Consider the following 23,136-nt stretch of genomic DNA (forward strand, 5'->3'; position numbering starts at 1 on the left):
ACAAGATTTTAACACTTTTTGACCACTTTCAACACATTATCATTGATTTCTTATACCCTTTATACCGTTACTTTTACTAAAGTAGCCATCGATTGGATTTAAATGGGACAAACTTAAGAATTTAGGATACAAAATGTTCAAATTGAAGTTTAAGATGTGCACTGTACAGGATATAATATATATATATATATATATATATATAGACAGACACACACACACTCACTTTAAGGTAAAGCATGTTTTCAAAAGTTTTCTTAATAATTCAAAATAAATGGGTATTGATAGGTGTTCTTCATAATTTTATGCAAATTATTGTTTTACATGGAGAGCTAACAAATCGTAAGTTTCAAATGCATCGTATCGTTTTTCATTTAATGGAAAAAAGTGCTCTAAAATGCAGTTCTAAAAGTTTACAAGAAAGATTATTAAAACATTTGAAGGCTGGTGGCAAAGGTTGTTCTATCTGCAAATATTCAAGAAGACTTGTATACCCACATGCTTTGATTAATTGATTGTAACTTTTTCAAATATACAAATAATAATCTAAAATTGAAGAGGTATTTAAAACCCTAGTTTAGAAAATGTGTCTACCCATATATTTTGTTGTTCTACAAGTGGTTTAAACTTTAAATGTTGGAAACAATATATATTTCTAATTTGTTGATGAATGGTAGTGTGGAATCCAAAACCGTTTACTATAATTTAGTTGGAAGTTAAAATGATTACTAGCCGTTACCGTATCATCGGCCGTGAGAAGCCTGTGAGTATAATGCTTAGGAATGCCGGTTTCCTCCATAAGCCGATAGTGTTCTTCAACATCGGCCATCATCTCTTCTTTCTTTTTTTTCTCGAAACGATAATTGATTGTATTACTTGACAAAAGATTTACAAGTACGAGCAAAGACTCGAATGAACTTTACATGCGGCTTTACTTGCCACTAAGGAAACCAATGTTCCTCATCTAGAATAATGCCCAAGGCATATTTACTAAGCTTAGTGCTTAGTTGATTGTTATCATTATGAACTAGGCAAAAGGAGCACTTATGAAACAAATCTCTGAGTTGTAAAATATCGTCCACAACAGTAGCCAATCTGATATCGCTTACACCTGCTGTTCGAACCTGATTGAGGAGCTGTCGGTTTGGCACTTGAAATTGCACATCCCTGAATTGCAAAGTCGCAGCTTTACACATTGCTAGCTTCAGTGCAGTTGCTTCGTCTAGTAGTCCTGAACCTGAACTGCTTTCTCGTAGTGTCCAACCTCTTTTTGCACCTTGATTTCCTTCCTGCAAAGTAATCCCAATACCGAAGCAAGACTTTGTCATATCTCTAGTTATTCCTATCCTCAATATCAAGCACCCATGTTCAGGATTTCGCTGCTGATTCTGTTGATGTAGAGCTTCTGTTTCATCTGTGCTCATACTAGTTCCCTTCCTATCTATTTCCCCAAGTTCTAACCATTCTTGGTGCGCCTTCTGGATTGTCTTCCATGGATGACTTTCCTTACCATTGAACTCCTTCTCATTTCTGTCTTTCCATATCTGCCAGAGAATATGGACTGATAGAGCAATATGTTGCCATCCTTCAGCTCTGGTTCTTGCATCTAAAATTTCGATCCACCATCTTTTGAAACAGCCTTGGTGTTCCATCATACCTTCCCATTGAATGGGGGCCAGCTTCCATGTCTGTTTAACTTTGCTGCAATTCAAAAGGGTATATTCAATAGTTTCCCTGTCTTCTCCACACCTTCAGTTTCCATAAGTCCTTCCATAACCTTTGGGATTGATTTTCCAGACTTGTAGAACCCTCTAGCTGGTTCCTTTGCTGCCTGATATCTTTGTTCATAACCAGTAGCTTGTACCCTGAGCTGACTGAATAATGGCCACCAGCCCCTTTTATCCAAAAGTTTGCATCCTCCTTTCCTGCTAAACTAACAGGGATTGTCAAGATAGTTTCTGCATCTTTTTTATTAAAGTGTTTGAAGACTAGATTTCTGTTCCATCTTTTCTGGCAAATTAGCTCATGTACTTGCTGAAGTGCATTATCAGAATTTCTCGGGGTTGTCACTCTTCCATCAAGTGTATCCGGAATCCACCTATCTTCCCAGATATTAGTTTTCCTCCCATTTCCTATCTTGCGTCTGGTTCCTTGTTCCACCAACTCCCGGGCCCCCATAAGACTCCTCCAAATCCAAGAAGGAATAGATAAGGTTATCTGCCGCCTTCCTGATAAGGTTGGATAGTCCCTCAGAGCACAGAAGGAATAGATAAGGGGATAGAGGGTCCCCTTGTCTAATTCCTCTTTTTGGAATTACAAACTCTTTAACCTCCCCGTTTATATTAAACGAGTACGACACAGACTTCACACACTCCATAACCCAGTTCCTCCATTTACAGTCGAAGCCCATTTTTTCCATTATTGCCTCCAGGAAACTCCATTCAACTCGATCGTACGCCTTGGACATGTCAAGCTTCACTGCCATAAACCCATCCTTACCTTGTTTCTTGTTTTTTAAATAATGCATGTGCTCATGAGAGACCATAATATTATCAAGAATCTGCCTACCAAGAATGAAGGCAGATTGATTTTTACAAATGCAACAATGCAAGACACTTTTGAGCCTGTTTGCTAAGATTTTAGCTATCACCTTATATAAGGTAGTGCAAAGACTTATGGGTCTGAATTGCTTTAGAGATGTAGGAATCTGCACTTTGGGAATTAGAGTGATAATAGTATGATTAACACTCTTTAGGAGGTGGCCAGTATGAAAAAACGTCTGAATAGCCTTTATCACTTGTTGTTTGATGGTTGTCCAGAATTTTTGGAAAAAAGTGGTGACATACCATCAATCCCAGGGGCTTTTTCTGGATTCATAGAGAAAATTACAGATTTTATTTCTTCTTCCAACACTGGTTTTAACAGGTTTCTATTCAATTCATCAGTTGGTATGGGGAATACCATGCAAAACCTCATTTAAGTCCCCTCCCTCATTACTGTCCAGCAAAATCCTATAGTAACCTGCTATTTCAGTACTCAACTCCTCCTCACTCTCTGTCCACGTCCCATCCTCTCTCTGGAGTTTATGCAAGCTGTTTCTCCTTCTCTTTCCCTGTACAGATGCATGAAAAAATTTTGTATTTTTGTCTCCTTCCTTGAGCCATTGTATTCTTGATTTCTGTTGCCAGTGCTTCTCTTCTTCCTTGTAAGCCTTACTTAACTCTTTCTTAAGGGCAGCCCTACTAATATTTCTAGAGTTCCCTCTAACTTCTTTCAAGTCGCATAGCTGCTTTTTAATGAGCTCAATCTTGTCCCTAGAGTTAGCTTGGAAGTTGTTCTTCCATTTTAGGAGAGCTACACGGCAGTTCTTAATCTTTGTAGCCACTTGATACATCCTTGACCCCTCCACCTGCTGTTCCCAAGCAATCCTGATTACCTCCCCAATGTCCTCTCGTTTTAACCATCTTTTATCGAAAAAGAACCTGTGTTTCCTTCTGCTCGAGCTCATCATTGTGTCGAACATCAGGATGCTATGATCCGAGGCATAAGAATCAATATGCCTGCAATTGACCTTATCAAACACCTGAAACCAGGGGTAGGTGCAAAGACCTCTATCCAACCTTTGTTTGACTTCTCCCTCTTCCTCCCAATTGTTGCACCAAGTCCACGGATGACCAATAAATCCAATATCCAGCAATTAATAAAATCTCTGAAGTCATGAAAGGATTTCTCCTCTCTACGAATCCCTCCCCACTTTTCGTCATTGGAGACTAAATCATTAAAATCCCCAGCTATCATCCATCTATCTCCCCACAATCTTTTCCGATTAGCTAAGACTTTCCATTGTTCTTTTCTAATCTGATGATCACAGCTCGCGTAAATTCCTATAAACCACCAATCAGTATTAGCTTCCATATCCTCCACGTGAGCTTCAATGGTAAAGGAAGTCATAAGGACCTCAAGAATTTTCACCTCATCTTTCCAGAAAAGAGCCATACCTCCTGCCTTATGCATAGCCTCAACCACCACCATTTCTTCAAATCTTAAAATGTTTTTCACTTTTTCTAAATATCTAGTCCTATTTTTGGTCTCACTTAAAAACACTAAACTTGGAGAGAAGAGGTTATTAACCTCTCTCAACTGGGGAACTGTCAAGGGGCTCCCCACTCCTTGGCAATTCCACACCTGGACCCTCATTTACCCCCTGGGGTCCTTATAGGGAAGGACCCTTCACCCTCTGCCCCTAAATCCTCTGAACCTCCAACTATGTCGAGCTTACTCTTTTTCTTTTGCAGGTCTTCACCCTTATCAATATCCAAATCCACTTCCAATTCATTAATTTTTCTCTTCCCAAGGTTTTTCAGATTCCCCAGATTAATACTGATCCCTTTTAAAGCCTGTTTACGTTTACTAGGAGCTCTCAGAGGTCTCTGAGCCCTTCTAATATGCTTCCTAACAACCTCTTGCTGCTTAGTGATGCTCACATCAACTACTTGCATGACCATAGGCTCATTTTTTGCCTCCTCAGTGTCAGCCTGCACCTCGAAATGCATCTGCTGCTCCCTCAAAATAGTATCTCGTTCTCTATCCACTTCCATGAGCGGTTGTCCAACCTTTTCCTTCCCCGCCAGCTCTTCTTCATTCTTTGTTAACCCCTCTTCTGAAGTGGACATAGGGACCTCTACCCTCACTCCTCCTATCTGGCTAGGGAATGGTAAGGTATGAGCGGGTGTAACTCTCGATGCCTCTCTCTGACCTACTACCAACTCCTGTCCCCTATTCCTGTTACTCTTCTCTGCCAGTCCTTTATTGCTCTCCACCCCCTGTATATTGGGAAGACTCTCCCCCCTCTCGATCTCTACCCATTCTCCCTGCTGGTATCTCCAGTGCTGACTTGGAGTATTAACAAAAACCCCTGTTTGGTTTTTCTGTGGCCCCATTTTCGCGTTCCCATTTCCCGCCCTCATCCAGCTCCCATATTCGTTATCCTTTTTCCCTTCAATCACCCCTCCTACCATCCCGCAAGATCTCTCACTATGTCCTATTCTTCCACACCTATAGCAAAAATTCGGGCATCTCTCATACTTAAATTGAACCCATTTAGTCACACCAGCCACCTTAATAGAGGTGCCTCTTAACAGGGGTTGATCTATGTCGACCTGAACAGCTAACTTGAGGTGCCTACCCTCTTTTCCTCCTGTTTGGGGTATAATGACATCCCTAACCAGATGAAAAACAGAGCCTATCTTCTTACCAATTTCCTTAGAAATGCAATGGACAGGAAGATTCCAGACTTGCACCAATAATGATGCAGTATTAAAGGCTTTAACATCATCTTCTATCCCCTCATACCATTTATTCATCACTAATAACTGGTTATCCAAAATCCAAGGACCTCCCTTAACTATTCTATCCCTATCACCCTCCTTAGGCAAAAAGAATTGAAACAGGTTCGGTCCTAACTCCGCAACAATCATATCTTTGGGGTATCCCCATGCAGCAGTAACAAAGTTCTTGACTCCTGTATAGTTGGCTATCTTCTCTCCCACAATCTTCCCTAGCAAGCTGCCTTGACATTCCTTTATACCTAATGTTAACTCCTCTGTTCCAACCTCAGTAACCTGCATTTCTTTACTGGAGAGGGTGAAACCTTTCAGAATATCCGCTATCTCCTCAGCCATTGGGCTTGAAAGGAGGTAGAGATGGTAAAATTCTCACACACACACGAAACTGAACAGAAACCCGATAACCCCAAACTGGGAGATTAAACAAATCTGTTATTCTCAAGGTAAGACACAGAAAAGACAACGACAGACCAAAACAAGATGAACCTACCTCTAATGCACCTACATTACCAAACAAGGTAAGAAGAGACAATGTCCGTGAGCTGACCTGCCAGTGAAAACCCACACCATTGATGCATCGTCTTCTCCCTTAGATCTGGAACCTCCATTTGCAGCAGCTTTAATGGAACCCCATGATGTAGTATTATGGGTGTCAAGTACAAACTGCTCCTCAGAATAGTGACACTTCCATCCTACTTGCTAAAATAGGAATCCGACACAGAACCTTCTACATCAAAGTGGAAGTGATGAGAGATTTGTCTGAAAGTGAAAAAGGTTGAGTCTTTTAATTCTTTATTGCTACTCAGTAACTTTTTAGATCTTCCACAATGGAAAGAAAAGCTCTCTTTTTAGAGAGAGAAGGTCCCCTACAAGACATGGGCCACCCATTTGGCTTGTAATTCCATCATACCAAAATTAAGGGTCTATTTTGATAAGTGACTAATTTACGTAATAATTGTATGACATTTGATATTATTTTTAGTCACTTTGGTTATATTATTGGAAGAATATGAATCATTTTGGCTATAATTGGTGAATAAATGTTTTTAAGTGATTAAATGAGGTTTTTATCACTTTTTACTTGGATTTTGTGTATTTTGACAGTTTTGACACATTTTCGTATTTCGGCTATAACTTGAGTTACAATGATCGGATTGGGATGATTCTTGAACCCATTTGAAGATAAGAGATATATCTACAACTTTGGTGAAGACATCTAAATCCAGTTTGAAGGTTTTCCAGGTCAAAATGCCGAATTACAATAGCAAATTTCTACTGGTCGAAACTGGAACAGGGCAATGAGCAGGCAAGGGTATTTCAGTCATATCTCAGCCTACACAGATCCAAATGAGGTGATTCTTGATGCATTAGAAAGATAACTCAAAAGGCTACAACTTTCGTGTTTTAGACATGAGCTGGTTCAGCCTCTAACATCAAGAAAAGATTGGTTGAAGTTGGGCCAAAAACAGAGCAAGTGATCCACACTCGGATCCACTATTCATCCGAACCCTCTGTTGTTTCTGGGTTAGTGGATCCGAGGTACTGTAGCAGCTCGGATCACTGGTCAGAAAAGGCTGCTCTGTACGCGTAAAACTCAATTTCACCTCCACCAACTCACATTGGATGCTAGACATGTGAGAAACATTCCCAGCTGTAAAAGGGAGATGTAATCCTCATTTCTTGACCACCTTTCATCATTAAATAGCCAAATGCATTGCAAAAAAGGAGATGGGGAGTTGATAGCAGAAAAATAGAGAGACATACGGGAGAAGCTTGAAGTTGCAGAAATGTAGCTCTTTCATCTCCCTAGTGTTAGTTTAGCTTAGTATAGAGTAGTGTAGCTTTCCATTCTTGTTTATTATCTAGATTAGGATGAAGATGGAGGATGAAGAAGGCAAGGAAGAAAGCTCATGTGACAAGGGTTGTATTCCTTCCAAACTCTTTATCTTTTGTATTTGATTCCAAGTTTAGTTAATATACAAGTTCTGGATTTTGTGTTCATTATGTGTTTCTAAAGTTTATACCTTGGGTTTGGTTGAACTTTCTATAATTGTTAGTGTTTATTATTTGGTTATTTGACTGCTATGATTTGAGCAAGTTATTTAGCACTTTAGCTCTTGAAATCATGATTAATCTGGTACCATTAATTGTGATTATCTAAGGTGTTGTTTCTGCAATGAAAATTGAGATTTAACACTAGTTCAAGAAGTGCTAAACATAGGGAGTACACTCACGAAAGTAGAGGTGCACTTATGTGGTTTTTAGTGATTCATTTCATGTAATTTCATTGAAGAAATGAACTTGTAGCTAATTTCATAACCATGAAAATAGGTATGGATTAGTTATGAGTATAATTGATTCACTACGAAAGTAGGATTCAAATGCATAAGGAAATTACACCATAATTAGCCTAGATGTAGTATTCAATGATCCAAATATAGCACTTGCATGAGTAGTTAGGGATACCACAACCCAAGGAGCTTTCATTTGTTATTTTGTATAATTTCAGTAGGTTTAATTTGTTATAATTCATTGATAGTCTAAATAATAGAGAAGCTTTAGTAGTACCGGTAATTGCAATCTTCCTTGTGGGATCGACCCTTAATACCCTATACTCGCTCACGATTCGTATACTTGCGATAAATCGCGTGTGGGGTATATAGGAGTTTATAAATGTAAAACTTGATTAGGATGAGCTTAATTGTATATGTATACTCCGCGCACGTCAAGTTTTTGGCGCCGTTGCCGGGGAAGATTTGGCAATATCGGTGTGAAGAGTAACTTTATTAGTTTAGACATTTTATTAGTTATTGTGTGAATGTTATTTTCTGTCATTTTAGAATTTTTTATGTGTATGTGTTTTATCACCTATTCTTCTTACTAATTTTGCTCTTAAGTTGTTTAAAAGCAATTTTAGGTGATGAGAAGGGTAGGACAATTTGGAGGACAATGCTTGAGAAGTGGAAGATTGGTAATGGATGGTTACCAAGTGCAAAGCTCCTTTAATAGAGGCAACCAAGAATTTACTGAATGTATGTCTTTTGAAGATGGTTTAAGGTGCTTAAAGGCTAAATTTGATGTTATGATGTTACAAGTTCAAATGGACACCATGATGCATGAAATTGAGCAGAGGAGGAATGTTAATGTTTTTAATTCTTATCATGTGATTTGTGACTTGTGTGGAGGTTATCATGCTACTAATACATGTATGCAAGCACAAAATATGGATTATTATGATGAATTAGAGCATTACAATCCTTGTTTTGATCGATATAATGCTAATTTGAGCAATTCTCCTGCTTATGGTTGGAATAATCAATGTACTTATAGTAATTCTTCATATTTTTATGATTACCAACCTGAATGTGTCCAATATGAATCAAAACCATCTTGGGAGTTGGCAATTGAAATGGTAGCTAATGATTCTAAGCCATCTTGGGAGTTAGCTTTAGAAAAATTAGCTAATGCAACTTCCAACCGTTTTGATAGGATTGAGGAAAGGTTAGATGAATTAGCTTCTCACTTTGGTGATATACATGAGCAATTGAATGCATTGTGTGAAGTTATTTCCTCTAATAATGTGCAAAATGATCCTAGCATGAATGATGGGAATGTTGTATGTGAAAATGGGTTGCATTTTGATGAAAATGATGAATCTCAATTGTGTTTCAATGAGCAAATGTCCATTTCACATGATAATATCTTTGGAACTAACTTTGAGCCTCAAGAGGTGAGTTTTAATGACTCATTTTTCACCCCTCTTGAGGAGTGCAGTGAAGGTATAGGTTCTAAAGGTATTCCTGCCCAAGATACTCTCATGACAATTCCTTTGGTAAGTTCTCAAGTGGTGTATATTCAAGGTAATATCTATGAAACACTTGGGATAGGTAAGTCACTTCCATTTCTCACATCATTAGTTCATGTGGATTTTTCTATTAAGTCACCTTACAATGATCCACCAAGGCCTAAAATGGTGGATTATTCGTTAACTAAGCCTCCTTGAAAAATGAGGTGATATAGTCAAGCTATTGACTTTAAAGAAGCGCTTATTGGGAGGCAACCCAATGCTTGTTTAAGTTGGTGTTACTTTGGAGTGATTTTATGTTTAAAGTATAAGTTTGAGTTATTTTGTTATTTTTCATTTGTAGGTTTTGGAACAAGATGCAAAAGTGACCAAATGAGGTGAAAAAGGCGAAGTTTGATCAAAGATCTCAATACCTCAAATTCAGTAATTATGGTTTTTGATGCATTAAAGAGGTTTAGAATGCATGTTTAGATCATTTTACATGTGCGTGAATGATTTATTTTGACATAGAAATGATCTAGGGTGTATTTTGAAGAATTGAGGTCAAACTGAAAATTGCAAAAATTCTGCAATAAGTGCAGATTCAATGGATCCAAGGCCTCGGATCCATATGGATCCAAGGCCTCGGATCCACTTCTGCAATCAGAGAAAAACTTCGAGCTTCTTGATCCGAGCTCGGATCCATATGGATCCGAGGCCTCGGATCCACTTCTGCAATCAGAAAAAATTTGAGCTTCTTGATCCGAGCTCACTTATCATGATCCGACCTCGGATCCTTTCAAAAACGACCTCGGATCCTTTCCAAACGAAGCCTCGGACCACTTTTCCTCATTCTTCCCTCTTTTTCCTCCTTCAACTCCACTTTTCTTCTTGTTGGTTGCAAGCTTTTATTCTTAAGAATTGTATTTTTGTTTTTTTTTCAAGGTGCATTAATTGAAGTCTCCATTCTTTCAAGTAAAGTTGGAAATTCATCACATTGCCATGGATTCGGATCGCGCAAGTTCATTAGGGGAGTATTACTTTCTCTTATTTTCGTTATTTTTCCTTTCTCACATTGAGGACAATGTGAAGTTTAAGTGTGAGGGAGGAAAATATTAAACTTGCATTTACTTGCCATGTGATGATATTTTGTGGATATAAATGCTTAGAAATATTGGAGTTATGTTTGAATTATTTGCCATGTGGATAATTTGCCTGAAATTGGGTTTGTTGGCAGGGAGTTTTCTTCCATTTATACGGGGAAACTCCGTCAAAATTTGTCTAACATCTTGTCCAATATGTCACTATGGCCCAAAAGTTCTTCAAATTTTTGCATTTTCATTCAAAAAGGGCTAATTTGTTCCAACTTTAAATGTTTTTATTCTTCCAATTGTTGAAACTTTATGTGTATTTTGGAAGGTTTAGTTCTCATTTAACTTGGAAATAGTTATTATGCAATTAGAATTTTTACATTTTAGAAAGTATTTTTGGTAAAGTGAGGAAAATTATGCCTATAATTTTACATGTTTAATGAGATTTCTTCTCTTTACTTAATTTTGCAAGTAAGTGATTGACATAGTTGATAAAAGGTTATACTCCTCCTTTGATTAGTCTTATATATTTTCTAAGAGGGAATATCTATTTATTGTCCTTTAGTTTAAAAAATAAAAATAAAAAAAGAGAAGAAAAGAAAGAAAAAATTATTCTACTCCAATGATTTTTGTACCGAGTAACCGGGGGTTGGCATCTACAAATGTCGATTTTCGCGTAAAAAGGTACTTGAATTAAGAGTATGCATTGCAACTTGAATAAGTGAAATGTTGAGTAACCAGGAATCTTCACCTAAAAGTGTCGATTTTCGCGTAAAAAGGCATTCTCACTAATTAAGTAAAATTAGTATGAATAAATCCCTCTTAGATGTAAAATTTTGAGAAAAGGATGATTATAGGAGGAGGAAGGCTATAAATCGACTATGTGGGTTGCTTATTTGTGAAATTAGGTTAGGGTAAGAGATTAAGTTTAACTTGTTGAATTTAGGGTATAATTATCTTTCCTTTACTTGATATTATGAGTATTTAGTGTAAATTGAATAATTATATAATAATTATTTTCCAAGTCTTGAGGAATTAAATTAGACAAAGTGCATATATTGTTTCACCTCTTGAATCATTGCATTTGATTATGTGTGAATTGCTTGAGGACAAGCAATGATTTAAGTGTGGGGGAGTTTGATAAGTGACTAATTTACGTAATAATTGTATGACATTTGATATTATTTTTAGTCACTTTGGTTATATTATTGGAAGAATATGAATCATTTTGGCTATAATTGGTGAATAAATGTTTTTAAGTGATTAAATGAGGTTTTTATCACTTTTTACTTGGATTTTGTGTATTTTGACAGTTTTGACACATTTTCGTATTTCGGCTATAACTTGAGTTACAATGATCGGATTGGGATGATTCTTGAACCCATTTGAAGATAAGAGATATATCTACAACTTTGGTGAAGACATCTAAATCCAGTTTGAAGGTTTTCCAGGTCAAAATGCCGAATTACAATAGCAAATTTCTACTGGTCGAAACTGGAACAGGGCAATGAGCAGGCAAGGGTATTTCAGTCATATCTCAGCCTACACAGATCCAAATGAGGTGATTCTTGATGTATTAGAAAGATAACTCAAAAGGCTACAACTTTCGTGTTTTAGACATGAGCTGGTTCAGCCTCTAACATCAAGAAAAGATTGGTTGAAGTTGGGCCAAAAACAGAGCAAGTGATCCACACTCGGATCCACTATTCATCCGAACCCTCTGTTGTTTCTGGGTTAGTGGATCCGAGCTCGGATCCATACGGATCCGAGGTACTGTAGCAGCTCGGATCACTGGTCAGAAAAGGCTGCTCTGTACGCGTAAAACTCAATTTCACCTCCACCAACTCACATTGGATGCTAGACATGCGAGAAACATTCCCAGCTGTAAAAGGGAGATGTAATCCTCATTTCTTGACCACCTTTCATCATTAAATAGCCAAATGCATTGCAAAAAAGGAGATGGGGAGTTGATAGCAGAAAAATAGAGAGACATACGGGAGAAGCTTGAAGTTGCAGAAATGTAGCTCTTTCATCTCCCTAGTGTTAGTTTAGCTTAGTATAGAGTAGTGTAGCTTTCCATTCTTGTTTATTATCTAGATTAGGATGAAGATGGAGGATGAAGAAGGCAAGGAAGAAAGCTCATGTGACAAGGGTTGTATTCCTTCCAAACTCTTTATCTTTTGTATTTGATTCCAAGTTTAGTTAATATACAAGTTCTGGATTTTGTGTTCATTATGTGTTTCTAAAGTTTATACCTTGGGTTTGGTTGAACTTTCTATAATTGTTAGTGTTTATTATTTGGTTATTTGACTGCTATGATTTGAGCAAGTTATTTAGCACTTTAGCTCTTGAAATCATGATTAATCTGGTACCATTAATTGTGATTATCTAAGGTGTTGTTTCTGCAATGAAAATTGAGATTTAACACTAGTTCAAGAAGTGCTAAACATAGGGAGTACACTCACGAAAGTAGAGGTGCACTTATGTGGTTTTTAGTGATTCATTTCATGTAATTTCATTGAAGAAATGAACTTGTAGCTAATTTCATAACCATGAAAATAGGTATGGATTAGTTATGAGTATAATTGATTCACTACGAAAGTAGGATTCAAATGCATAAGGAAATTACACCATAATTAGCCTAGATGTAGTATTCAATGATCCAAATATAGCACTTGCATGAGTAGTTAGGGATACCACAACCCAAGGAGCTTTCATTTGTTATTTTGTATAATTTCAGTAGGTTTAATTTGTTATAATTCATTGATAGTCTAAATAATAGAGAAGCTTTAGTAGTACCGGTAATTGCAATCTTCCTTGTGGGATCGACCCTTAATACCCTATACTCGCTCACGATTCGTATACTTGCGATAAATCGCGTGTGGGGTATATAGGAGTTTATAAATGTAAAACTTGATTAGGATGAGCTTAATTGTATATGTATACTCCGCGCACGTCAAGTTTTTGGCGCCGTTGCCGGGGAAGATTTGGCAATATCGGTGTGAAGAGTAACTTTATTAGTTTAGACATTTTATTAGTTATTGTGTGAATGTTATTTTCTGTCATTTTAGAATTTTTTATGTGTATGTGTTTTATCACCTATTCTTCTTACTAATTTTGCTCTTAAGTTGTTTAAAAGCAATTTTAGGTGATGAGAAGGGTAGGACAATTTGGAGGACAATGCTTGAGAAGTGGAAGATTGGTAATGGATGGTTACCAAGTGCAAAGCTCCTTTAATAGAGGCAACCAAGAATTTACTGAATGTATGTCTTTTGAAGATGGTTTAAGGTGCTTAAAGGCTAAATTTGATGTTATGATGTTACAAGTTCAAATGGACACCATGATGCATGAAATTGAGCAGAGGAGGAATGTTAATGTTTTTAATTCTTATCATGTGATTTGTGACTTGTGTGGAGGTTATCATGCTACTAATACATGTATGCAAGCACAAAATATGGATTATTATGATGAATTAGAGCATTACAATCCTTGTTTTGATCGATATAATGCTAATTTGAGCAATTCTCCTGCTTATGGTTGGAATAATCAATGTACTTATAGTAATTCTTCATATTTTTATGATTACCAACCTGAATGTGTCCAATATGAATCAAAACCATCTTGGGAGTTGGCAATTGAAATGGTAGCTAATGATTCTAAGCCATCTTGGGAGTTAGCTTTAGAAAAATTAGCTAATGCAACTTCCAACCGTTTTGATAGGATTGAGGAAAGGTTAGATGAATTAGCTTCTCACTTTGGTGATATACATGAGCAATTGAATGCATTGTGTGAAGTTATTTCCTCTAATAATGTGCAAAATGATCCTAGCATGAATGATGGGAATGTTGTATGTGAAAATGGGTTGCATTTTGATGAAAATGATGAATCTCAATTGTGTTTCAATGAGCAAATGTCCATTTCACATGATAATATCTTTGGAACTAACTTTGAGCCTCAAGAGGTGAGTTTTAATGACTCATTTTTCACCCCTCTTGAGGAGTGCAGTGAAGGTATAGGTTCTAAAGGTATTCCTGCCCAAGATACTCTCATGACAATTCCTTTGGTAAGTTCTCAAGTGGTGTATATTCAAGGTAATATCTATGAAACACTTGGGATAGGTAAGTCACTTCCATTTCTCACATCATTAGTTCATGTGGATTTTTCTATTAAGTCACCTTACAATGATCCACCAAGGCCTAAAATGGTGGATTATTCGTTAACTAAGCCTCCTTGAAAAATGAGGTGATATAGTCAAGCTATTGACTTTAAAGAAGCGCTTATTGGGAGGCAACCCAATGCTTGTTTAAGTTGGTGTTACTTTGGAGTGATTTTATGTTTAAAGTATAAGTTTGAGTTATTTTGTTATTTTTCATTTGTAGGTTTTGGAACAAGATGCAAAAGTGACCAAATGAGGTGAAAAAGGCGAAGTTTGATCAAAGATCTCAATACCTCAAATTCAGTAATTATGGTTTTTGATGCATTAAAGAGGTTTAGAATGCATGTTTAGATCATTTTACATGTGCGTGAATGATTTATTTTGACATAGAAATGATCTAGGGTGTATTTTGAAGAATTGAGGTCAAACTGAAAATTGCAAAAATTCTGCAATAAGTGCAGATTCAATGGATCCAAGGCCTCGGATCCATATGGATCCAAGGCCTCGGATCCACTTCTGCAATCAGAGAAAAACTTCGAGCTTCTTGATCCGAGCTCGGATCCATATGGATCCGAGGCCTCGGATCCACTTCTGCAATCAGAAAAAATTTGAGCTTCTTGATCCGAGCTCACTTATCATGATCCGACCTCGGATCCTTTCAAAAACGACCTCGGATCCTTTCCAAACGAAGCCTCGGACCACTTTTCCTCATTCTTCCCTCTTTTTCCTCCTTCAACTCCACTTTTCTTCTTGTTGGTTGCAAGCTTTTATTCTTAAGAATTGTATTTTTGTTTTTTTTTCAAGGTGCATTAATTGAAGTCTCCATTCTTTCAAGTAAAGTTGGAAATTCATCACATTGCCATGGATTCGGATCGCGCAAGTTCATTAGGGGAGTATTACTTTCTCTTATTTTCGTTATTTTTCCTTTCTCACATTGAGGACAATGTGAAGTTTAAGTGTGAGGGAGGAAAATATTAAACTTGCATTTACTTGCCATGTGATGATATTTTGTGGATATAAATGCTTAGAAATATTGGAGTTATGTTTGAATTATTTGCCATGTGGATAATTTGCCTGAAATTGGGTTTGTTGGCAGGGAGTTTTCTTCCATTTATACGGGGAAACTCCGTCAAAATTTGTCTAACATCTTGTCCAATATGTCACTATGGCCCAAAAGTTCTTCAAATTTTTGCATTTTCATTCAAAAAGGGCTAATTTGTTCCAACTTTAAATGTTTTTATTCTTCCAATTGTTGAAACTTTATGTGTATTTTGGAAGGTTTAGTCCTCATTTAACTTGGAAATAGTTATTATGCAATTAGAATTTTTACATTTTAGAAAGTATTTTTGGTAAAGTGAGGAAAATTATGCCTATAATTTTACATGTTTAATGAGATTTCTTCTCTTTACTTAATTTTGCAAGTAAGTGATTGACATAGTTGATAAAAGGTTATACTCCTCCTTTGATTAGTCTTATATATTTTCTAAGAGGGAATATCTATTTATTGTCCTTTAGTTTAAAAAATAAAAATAAAAAAAGAGAAGAAAAGAAAGAAAAAATTATTCTACTCCAATGATTTTTGTACCGAGTAACCGGGGGTTGGCATCTACAAATGTCGATTTTCGCGTAAAAAGGTACTTGAATTAAGAGTATGCATTGCAACTTGAATAAGTGAAATGTTGAGTAACCAGAAATCTTCACCTAAAAGTGTCGATTTTCGCGTAAAAAGGCATTCTCACTAATTAAGTAAAATTAGTATGAATAAATCCCTCTTAGATGTAAAATTTTGAGAAAAGGATGATTATAGGAGGAGGAAGGCTATAAATCGACTATGTGGGTTGCTTATTTGTGAAATTAGGTTAGGGTAAGAGATTAAGTTTAACTTGTTGAATTTAGGGTATAATTATCTTTCCTTTACTTGATATTATGAGTATTTAGTGTAAATTGAATAATTATATAATAATTATTTTCCAAGTCTTGAGGAATTAAATTGGACAAAGTGCATATATTGTTTCACCTCTTGAATCATTGCATTTGATTATGTGTGAATTGCTTGAGGACAAGCAATGATTTAAGTGTGGGGGAGTTTGATAAGTGACTAATTTACGTAATAATTGTATGACATTTGATATTATTTTTAGTCACTTTGGTTATATTATTGGAAGAATATGAATCATTTTGGCTATAATTGGTGAATAAATGTTTTTAAGTGATTAAATGAGGTTTTTATCACTTTTTACTTGGATTTTGTGTATTTTGACAGTTTTGACACATTTTCGTATTTCGGCTATAACTTGAGTTACAATGATCGGATTGGGATGATTCTTGAACCCATTTGAAGATAAGAGATATATCTACAACTTTGGTGAAGACATCTAAATCCAGTTTGAAGGTTTTCCAGGTCAAAATGCCGAATTACAATAGCAAATTTCTACTGGTCGAAACTGGAACAGGGCAATGAGCAGGCAAGGGTATTTCAGTCATATCTCAGCCTACACAGATCCAAATGAGGTGATTCTTGATGCATTAGAAAGATAACTCAAAAGGCTACAACTTTCGTGTTTTAGACATGAGCTGGTTCAGCCTCTAACATCAAGAAAAGATTGGTTGAAGTTGGGCCAAAAACAGAGCAAGTGATCCACACTCGGATCCACTATTCATCCGAACCCTCTGTTGTTTCTGGGTTAGTGGATCCGAGCTCGGATCCATACGGATCCGAGGTACTGTAGCAGCTCGGATCACTGGTCAGAAAAGGCTGCTCTGTACGCGTAAAACTCAATTTCACCTCCACCAACTCACATTGGATGCTAGACATGCGAGAAACATTCCCAGCTGTAAAAGGGAGATGTAATCCTCATTTCTTGACCACCTTTCATCATTAAATAGCCAAATGCATTGCAAAAAAGGAGATGGGGAGTTGATAGCAGAAAAATAGAGAGACATACGGGAGAAGCTTGAAGTTGCAGAAATGTAGCTCTTTCATCTCCCTAGTGTTAGTTTAGCTTAGTATAGAGTAGTGTAGCTTTCCATTCTTGTTTATTATCTAGATTAGGATGAAGATGGAGGATGAAGAAGGCAAGGAAGAAAGCTCATGTGACAAGGGTTGTATTCCTTCCAAACTCTTTATCTTTTGTATTTGATTCCAAGTTTAGTTAATATACAAGTTCTGGATTTTGTGTTCATTATGTGTTTCTAAAGTTTATACCTTGGGTTTGGTTGAACTTTCTATAATTGTTAGTGTTTATTATTTGGTTATTTGACTGCTATGATTTGAGCAAGTTATTTAGCACTTTAGCTCTTGAAATCATGATTAATCTGGTACCATTAATTGTGATTATCTAAGGTGTTGTTTCTGCAATGAAAATTGAGATTTAACACTAGTTCAAGAAGTGCTAAACATAGGGAGTACACTCACGAAAGTAGAGGTGCACTTATGTGGTTTTTAGTGATTCATTTCATGTAATTTCATTGAAGAAATGAACTTGTAGCTAATTTCATAACCATGAAAATAGGTATGGATTAGTTATGAGTATAATTGATTCACTACGAAAGTAGGATTCAAATGCATAAGGAAATTACACCATAATTAGCCTAGATGTAGTATTCAATGATCCAAATATAGCACTTGCATGAGTAGTTAGGGATACCACAACCCAAGGAGCTTTCATTTGTTATTTTGTATAATTTCAGTAGGTTTAATTTGTTATAATTCATTGATAGTCTAAATAATAGAGAAGCTTTAGTAGTACCGGTAATTGCAATCTTCCTTGTGGGATCGACCCTTAATACCCTATACTCGCTCACGATTCGTATACTTGCGATAAATCGCGTGTGGGGTATTTAGGAGTTTATAAATGTAAAACTTGATTAGGATGAGCTTAATTGTATATGTATACTCCGCGCACGTCATATTTGTCAGAAAAAATGTCAGAATTAACTAATGTTTTTGAACCCAAATCTTCTCTTCTTTAAAGGTAATTCTTTAATTCTACTGAAAATGTATGTCTAAAAGGGCAAAATAAATGGAAATTTTGTCATGTGAGTAGAACAGTGACATAAATATTACTATATCACTGAATATGTAGGGAAATTTAGCATAGTCTACTTTTTGAGCATAAGATATTTGGTAAAGAATCCTCATTTATATATTTATAATTCATAGTCTCTAGTTCATGATGCGTACATTAACGAATTAGAGGTGATTTGCACTTGTACCCTTTCGATATTTTTTTGAAGCATTTTGCCTCATCCATCAATCAAAATCAAGGCTGATGGTTCAATAATGTCTGAACTTCCACAATTTCCCTTGAACTAGGAACCTTAATTGCATTTTGGCCCCTGATAAATGTTATAGGTATTTTATACCTAGCATTCTAATTATTTTCCTTTTCTTAATTCTTCTCCTTTTCTCTTTTTGTCTTTCCTTTGTCTTATTCTTCATTTTACTTTTATTTTTTCGTCCATTCCTTCTTGTCACTTTTAAGCTATTATATTACTTTTAATAATTGATTTATTAAAATTCTAAAGTTTTAAATATGTAACAAAATTTTCGTTTCTCAATTATATATGCTTTGTAATACAAGTAATAAACAAACAACAACCTACAACAAGATTAACATCAGAGATTGCAATTAATTAGTAGTGGTGAAAATCTAAAAAAAAAGTTTTGAGAAAATAAAAGAATGACACAAAGAAAATTAAGAAAACTAAATGCCGTAGCATATGTAATTCTGAAATTAATTATTTTGATACACATATAAAAATTAAATTTTCTATTAATCAATCATTAAAATTAACATATCGCTTAGTAATTGCAAGAAATAATGGGAAAATTAGAAAAATACTAAAACGAGAGAGAGAGAGAGAGTAATAAAAGGGAAAAAAATGTGAATAAGTAAAATATCAAGGGTTATTTCATCCTTAAACATGAATTAAGGAGTAAATTGAGTATAAAATTCTATAAGGGGCAAAGTGTAACTAGAGTCATAATTGAGAGCAAATTGCAAGCACAAACTTAAGGGCTGTGTTTTAAAATTCGGACCCGACCGGTCGGTTCGACCGATTGAACCGGGAACCGGCCAAGTGTCCGGTCCGAGTCATGCTTAAAAATCGAGTAAGTAAAAACCCGGTCAAAAACCGGGTTTGACCGGAAAAATCGGGATTTTCCGGTTCAAACAGTTTTTTTAAAACAAAAAACTCAAACTTTTTCAATATTATGTTTTGATCCCTAGATTGTTAAAAATTATTAATATATCTCAAATATTTCATACTTTATCAATATTTTCTTAAAGTTTGGTATTATTTTTCAATTAAGTCCATAATTTTAATTCTAAACTTGTTAATGCTCATTAAATAATATAAATTGTTACTTGATTGTTCTAATTTCTTTGTATTTTCTTGTTAAATATATTTAAAACATCAAATATATATGAATATACCTTTATTAATATTAACATGTTATTAGGTATTTTACATATAATATTTTAATTTTTAAATAATTTTTATTTTTGATGTCATCCGGTTCAACCCCTATCGAATCTGGTTGAACCCATTGACCCCTGACCCCTGAGCTTGACCGAGTCGATACCCGGTCCGATTCTGAAAACATAGCTTAAGGGTACTAACATCCTTCATCCTAAGAGCGGAACTAGGGGAAAAGTGGGAGGGGAGAGCATGAAGGGGTTGGATTTTAGAAATTCATGCTTTCCCTCTCCCTCTCATAAAATTTTGAGAATTTCAAAATCTTCTACATATATTTAGATATTTGCCTTCCCCTCACCCCTTCCCCCAAGTTTTAGAATGTCATGTTTTCTCCTCCCAAAAGTTTGAGAATTTTCAAAATTTCCTATATATATTAAGCTATTTGTTCCCAAAACTTTTCAAAAAATTTAATTTTGACTCCAAAATTTACATATGCATTCATTTTTCCCCTTCATACTAAATTTTCTAGTTCCACCATTGCTTCATCCAATCATTATCTTCAACTATTAATTCGGGTGACAAAGTGCTTAGAAAATAACGTTAGGTGGTGAAATGCAAATTTCTCCAAACATTTAGCAGATTTACTGCAGTTAACCGAGGAAAGGCCAAAAGCAATGTTAGCATTAAAAACGGAGCACCTGGCTTGGGATTCCGACAAAAGAAAGTGTAGGAGCAAGTTGTGGAGGAAAGACGTGCTTGTACAATGGTCCAACACGATTTTCATCCACCATAACTATTCCATTTGTTTCCAAGAATGGAAAATCATATTTATACCTGTCAACAGATTCAGCAAGATTTAAGCAAAATACTGGATATGTAAAAGTATTGCATTTTCTTATCAAATTAAGAGGAAAAACTAAATACACTGATTGATTTCTACCTGGTACAGTGAATTATGACATCTGCAGCAATCAAAGCTCCATCTTGGAAAGCTACCTCACCATTTTCATGGCAATATTCTATCTGGTGGGCACCTGCAAAATTAGGGTTTGTACAGTAAGGAAGGCGTACGATCAAATGAATTTTCGACACACCTAATTGTATTGCTTCCGTATATTGGAACCACATCAGAAAAAAAACGAATAATCAACCAACTTAATCAGGTAACATTAATCAAATATTTTTGTAAGCACCTTATGATTTATATGCAATTAGTTCCTAAATCAAAATTTAGTTATTGTACCTTTGGATGCTGCCATACATTTTTGTAGGTCTCGAGTTTTCTGACTTCAACTTGTGGGCATCTTGATGAAACATGAACTTCTTTGGCTACCTTGGCAATGTCGAAGGCTATATCGAAGCCACTTGGCCCGTGACCAATCACAACTACAACCTGCAACATTTTCCAAGGGAAACAAATATATATATATATATATATATCTTTTGTAAGCACTTGTAGGAAGTCATTGTAGAAAATAGAAAATAGTAACAATGACTAAGCAAATTGTTCATTGATACCTGATCCTTGTAAGGCTCAGGAACACGATAGTTGTGACTATGAATTTGTTTTCCGGGCCACTTTTTAATTCCTGGCAATATTAAAGAAGTGAAGAAAAGTTACAAAATAGGAGTACCAATAGAAGCACCAAGTCAACGCTGCAGGTGCAGTTGTGCTTAAGGTAGTTATTCCACTGGTAATGTTAACCCTAATTTTTAGTTTTTTTTCCCCTTCCAAAAGTACATAAAGATTTCATTTAAAATGGCCTAGTCAAACACATTAGGCTCACAAAGTACTCTTACAAATTTTAATCATATAGTACTAAACTAGACTAGATGCCATCGTTCATCTGGTTGTACAGTTACATGCATCAAACAAATATTGTTCTCATATGTATGGTCCATCACCCATCCCCCAACCCCACTCCGGGAATCATATAGTACTAAGCTACATTATATGCCATAGTTCATGTGGTTGTACAGCTTTATGCATAAAATAAAGATTGTCTGTATTTGCATGTATGGTCCCCTCTCTCCTCAAATTATATAGTTACTAAACTACATTACGTGCCATAGTTCATATGGCTATGCATTAAACAAAATTGACTCTATATGTATGCTTCCCCAGTCCCTCCCCTCTTCAGTTTTGAAGGTGGTTTAGCTCCCTTCGCTTCCTAATGACTAGGGTTATTCACGCTGGCAAGCGGCTCTTATACGAGTTCGACTCGAGCTCGAGTTCGAACTCAAAAATATTACTCGTTGGTTCGAGAGCTCGATTATATATATATATATATTTTTTTTATTTTAATAGTAAAATTACATATATATTTCTAATATTTTATTATTTGTTAAAAAATTATTATTTTATTCATTTTTAAAAATAAAATATTTGTTATTTTATTTTTTTAAAATAAAATAATAATAATAATTTTTTATTTTTTAAGCTCGAGCTCAACTCGAATTTAAGTCGAACTCGAGTTCGAACTTGACATCTTGAGCTCGTTGAGCTCGAGTTCGAGCTCGAATTTGAGTTTCATAAAATTAACTGGAAGCTCGCCTCGATTAGGTCAAAAGTCGATTCGATTTGACTCGTTTGTACCCCTACTAATGACTCCGTTACATTTGTTCCCTTCCTCCATAATATAAGAATAGTTATAGTTTGTTGACGTTGACCCAAAAAAAACCCTCCCTCCTCCCCCTTTCCCAGTGGGAAGAATGAATACCTGGAGCATTTACTAATTTTGGCTGAGTGTTATGACCATTACAAACCACGACCATGTCGAAATGTTCTTCTTTCTTGAATTGATCATCGCCATTTGTTTTCGACTCAACAACCCACATACCATTCTTTTGCTTAACAGAAACGACTTCAGTATTAAACTGAATCAGATCATCGAGTCCAAAATCTCTAGCAAAATCATTCAAGAATTTGAGGACCTCCTTGTAATCAGGAAAACATAAATATTTACCATTTTTCTCGATTGTGAAGGAGTAATCTGTAAATTCCATAAGTTGCGTAGGAAGATTTGTCCGAAGTGAATCGTAAATGCTGCTATGAACGATTCTTCTATTAGGGTCGAGGCCAAGTGGATCAGTCTCGACTTCAGGATCGTACACCCACAAACCACCAATTTGGTTTGATTTCTCATAGACCACAATCTGCTGGCCTTCTTTTTGAAGCTCTCGGGCTGTCAAAAGGCCCGAAACACCAGCTCCGATCACTGCCACCTTCAGAAGTTGCCGTCCCATATATAATGGTACAGCCCTGCAGCTTATCGTATTAGATTAATTACTAATACTATAGTGCCAAGGTGTGTATATATATACACACACATCCATACACAC

At 35.9% G+C, this 23,136-nt stretch overlaps 1 pseudogene; it reads right to left on the reverse strand.

The window, feature by feature from the left end:
- Positions 1-652: 652 nt before the first annotated feature.
- LOC113695928 (flavin-containing monooxygenase FMO GS-OX5-like) lies at positions 653-23,040 on the reverse strand (annotated as a pseudogene).
- Between the last annotated feature and the right edge of the window lie 96 nt (positions 23,041-23,136).

Source organism: Coffea arabica, chromosome 6e, assembly GCF_036785885.1.
Source record: "Coffea arabica cultivar ET-39 chromosome 6e, Coffea Arabica ET-39 HiFi, whole genome shotgun sequence".
Classification (NCBI taxonomy): Eukaryota; Viridiplantae; Streptophyta; class Magnoliopsida; order Gentianales; family Rubiaceae; genus Coffea; species Coffea arabica.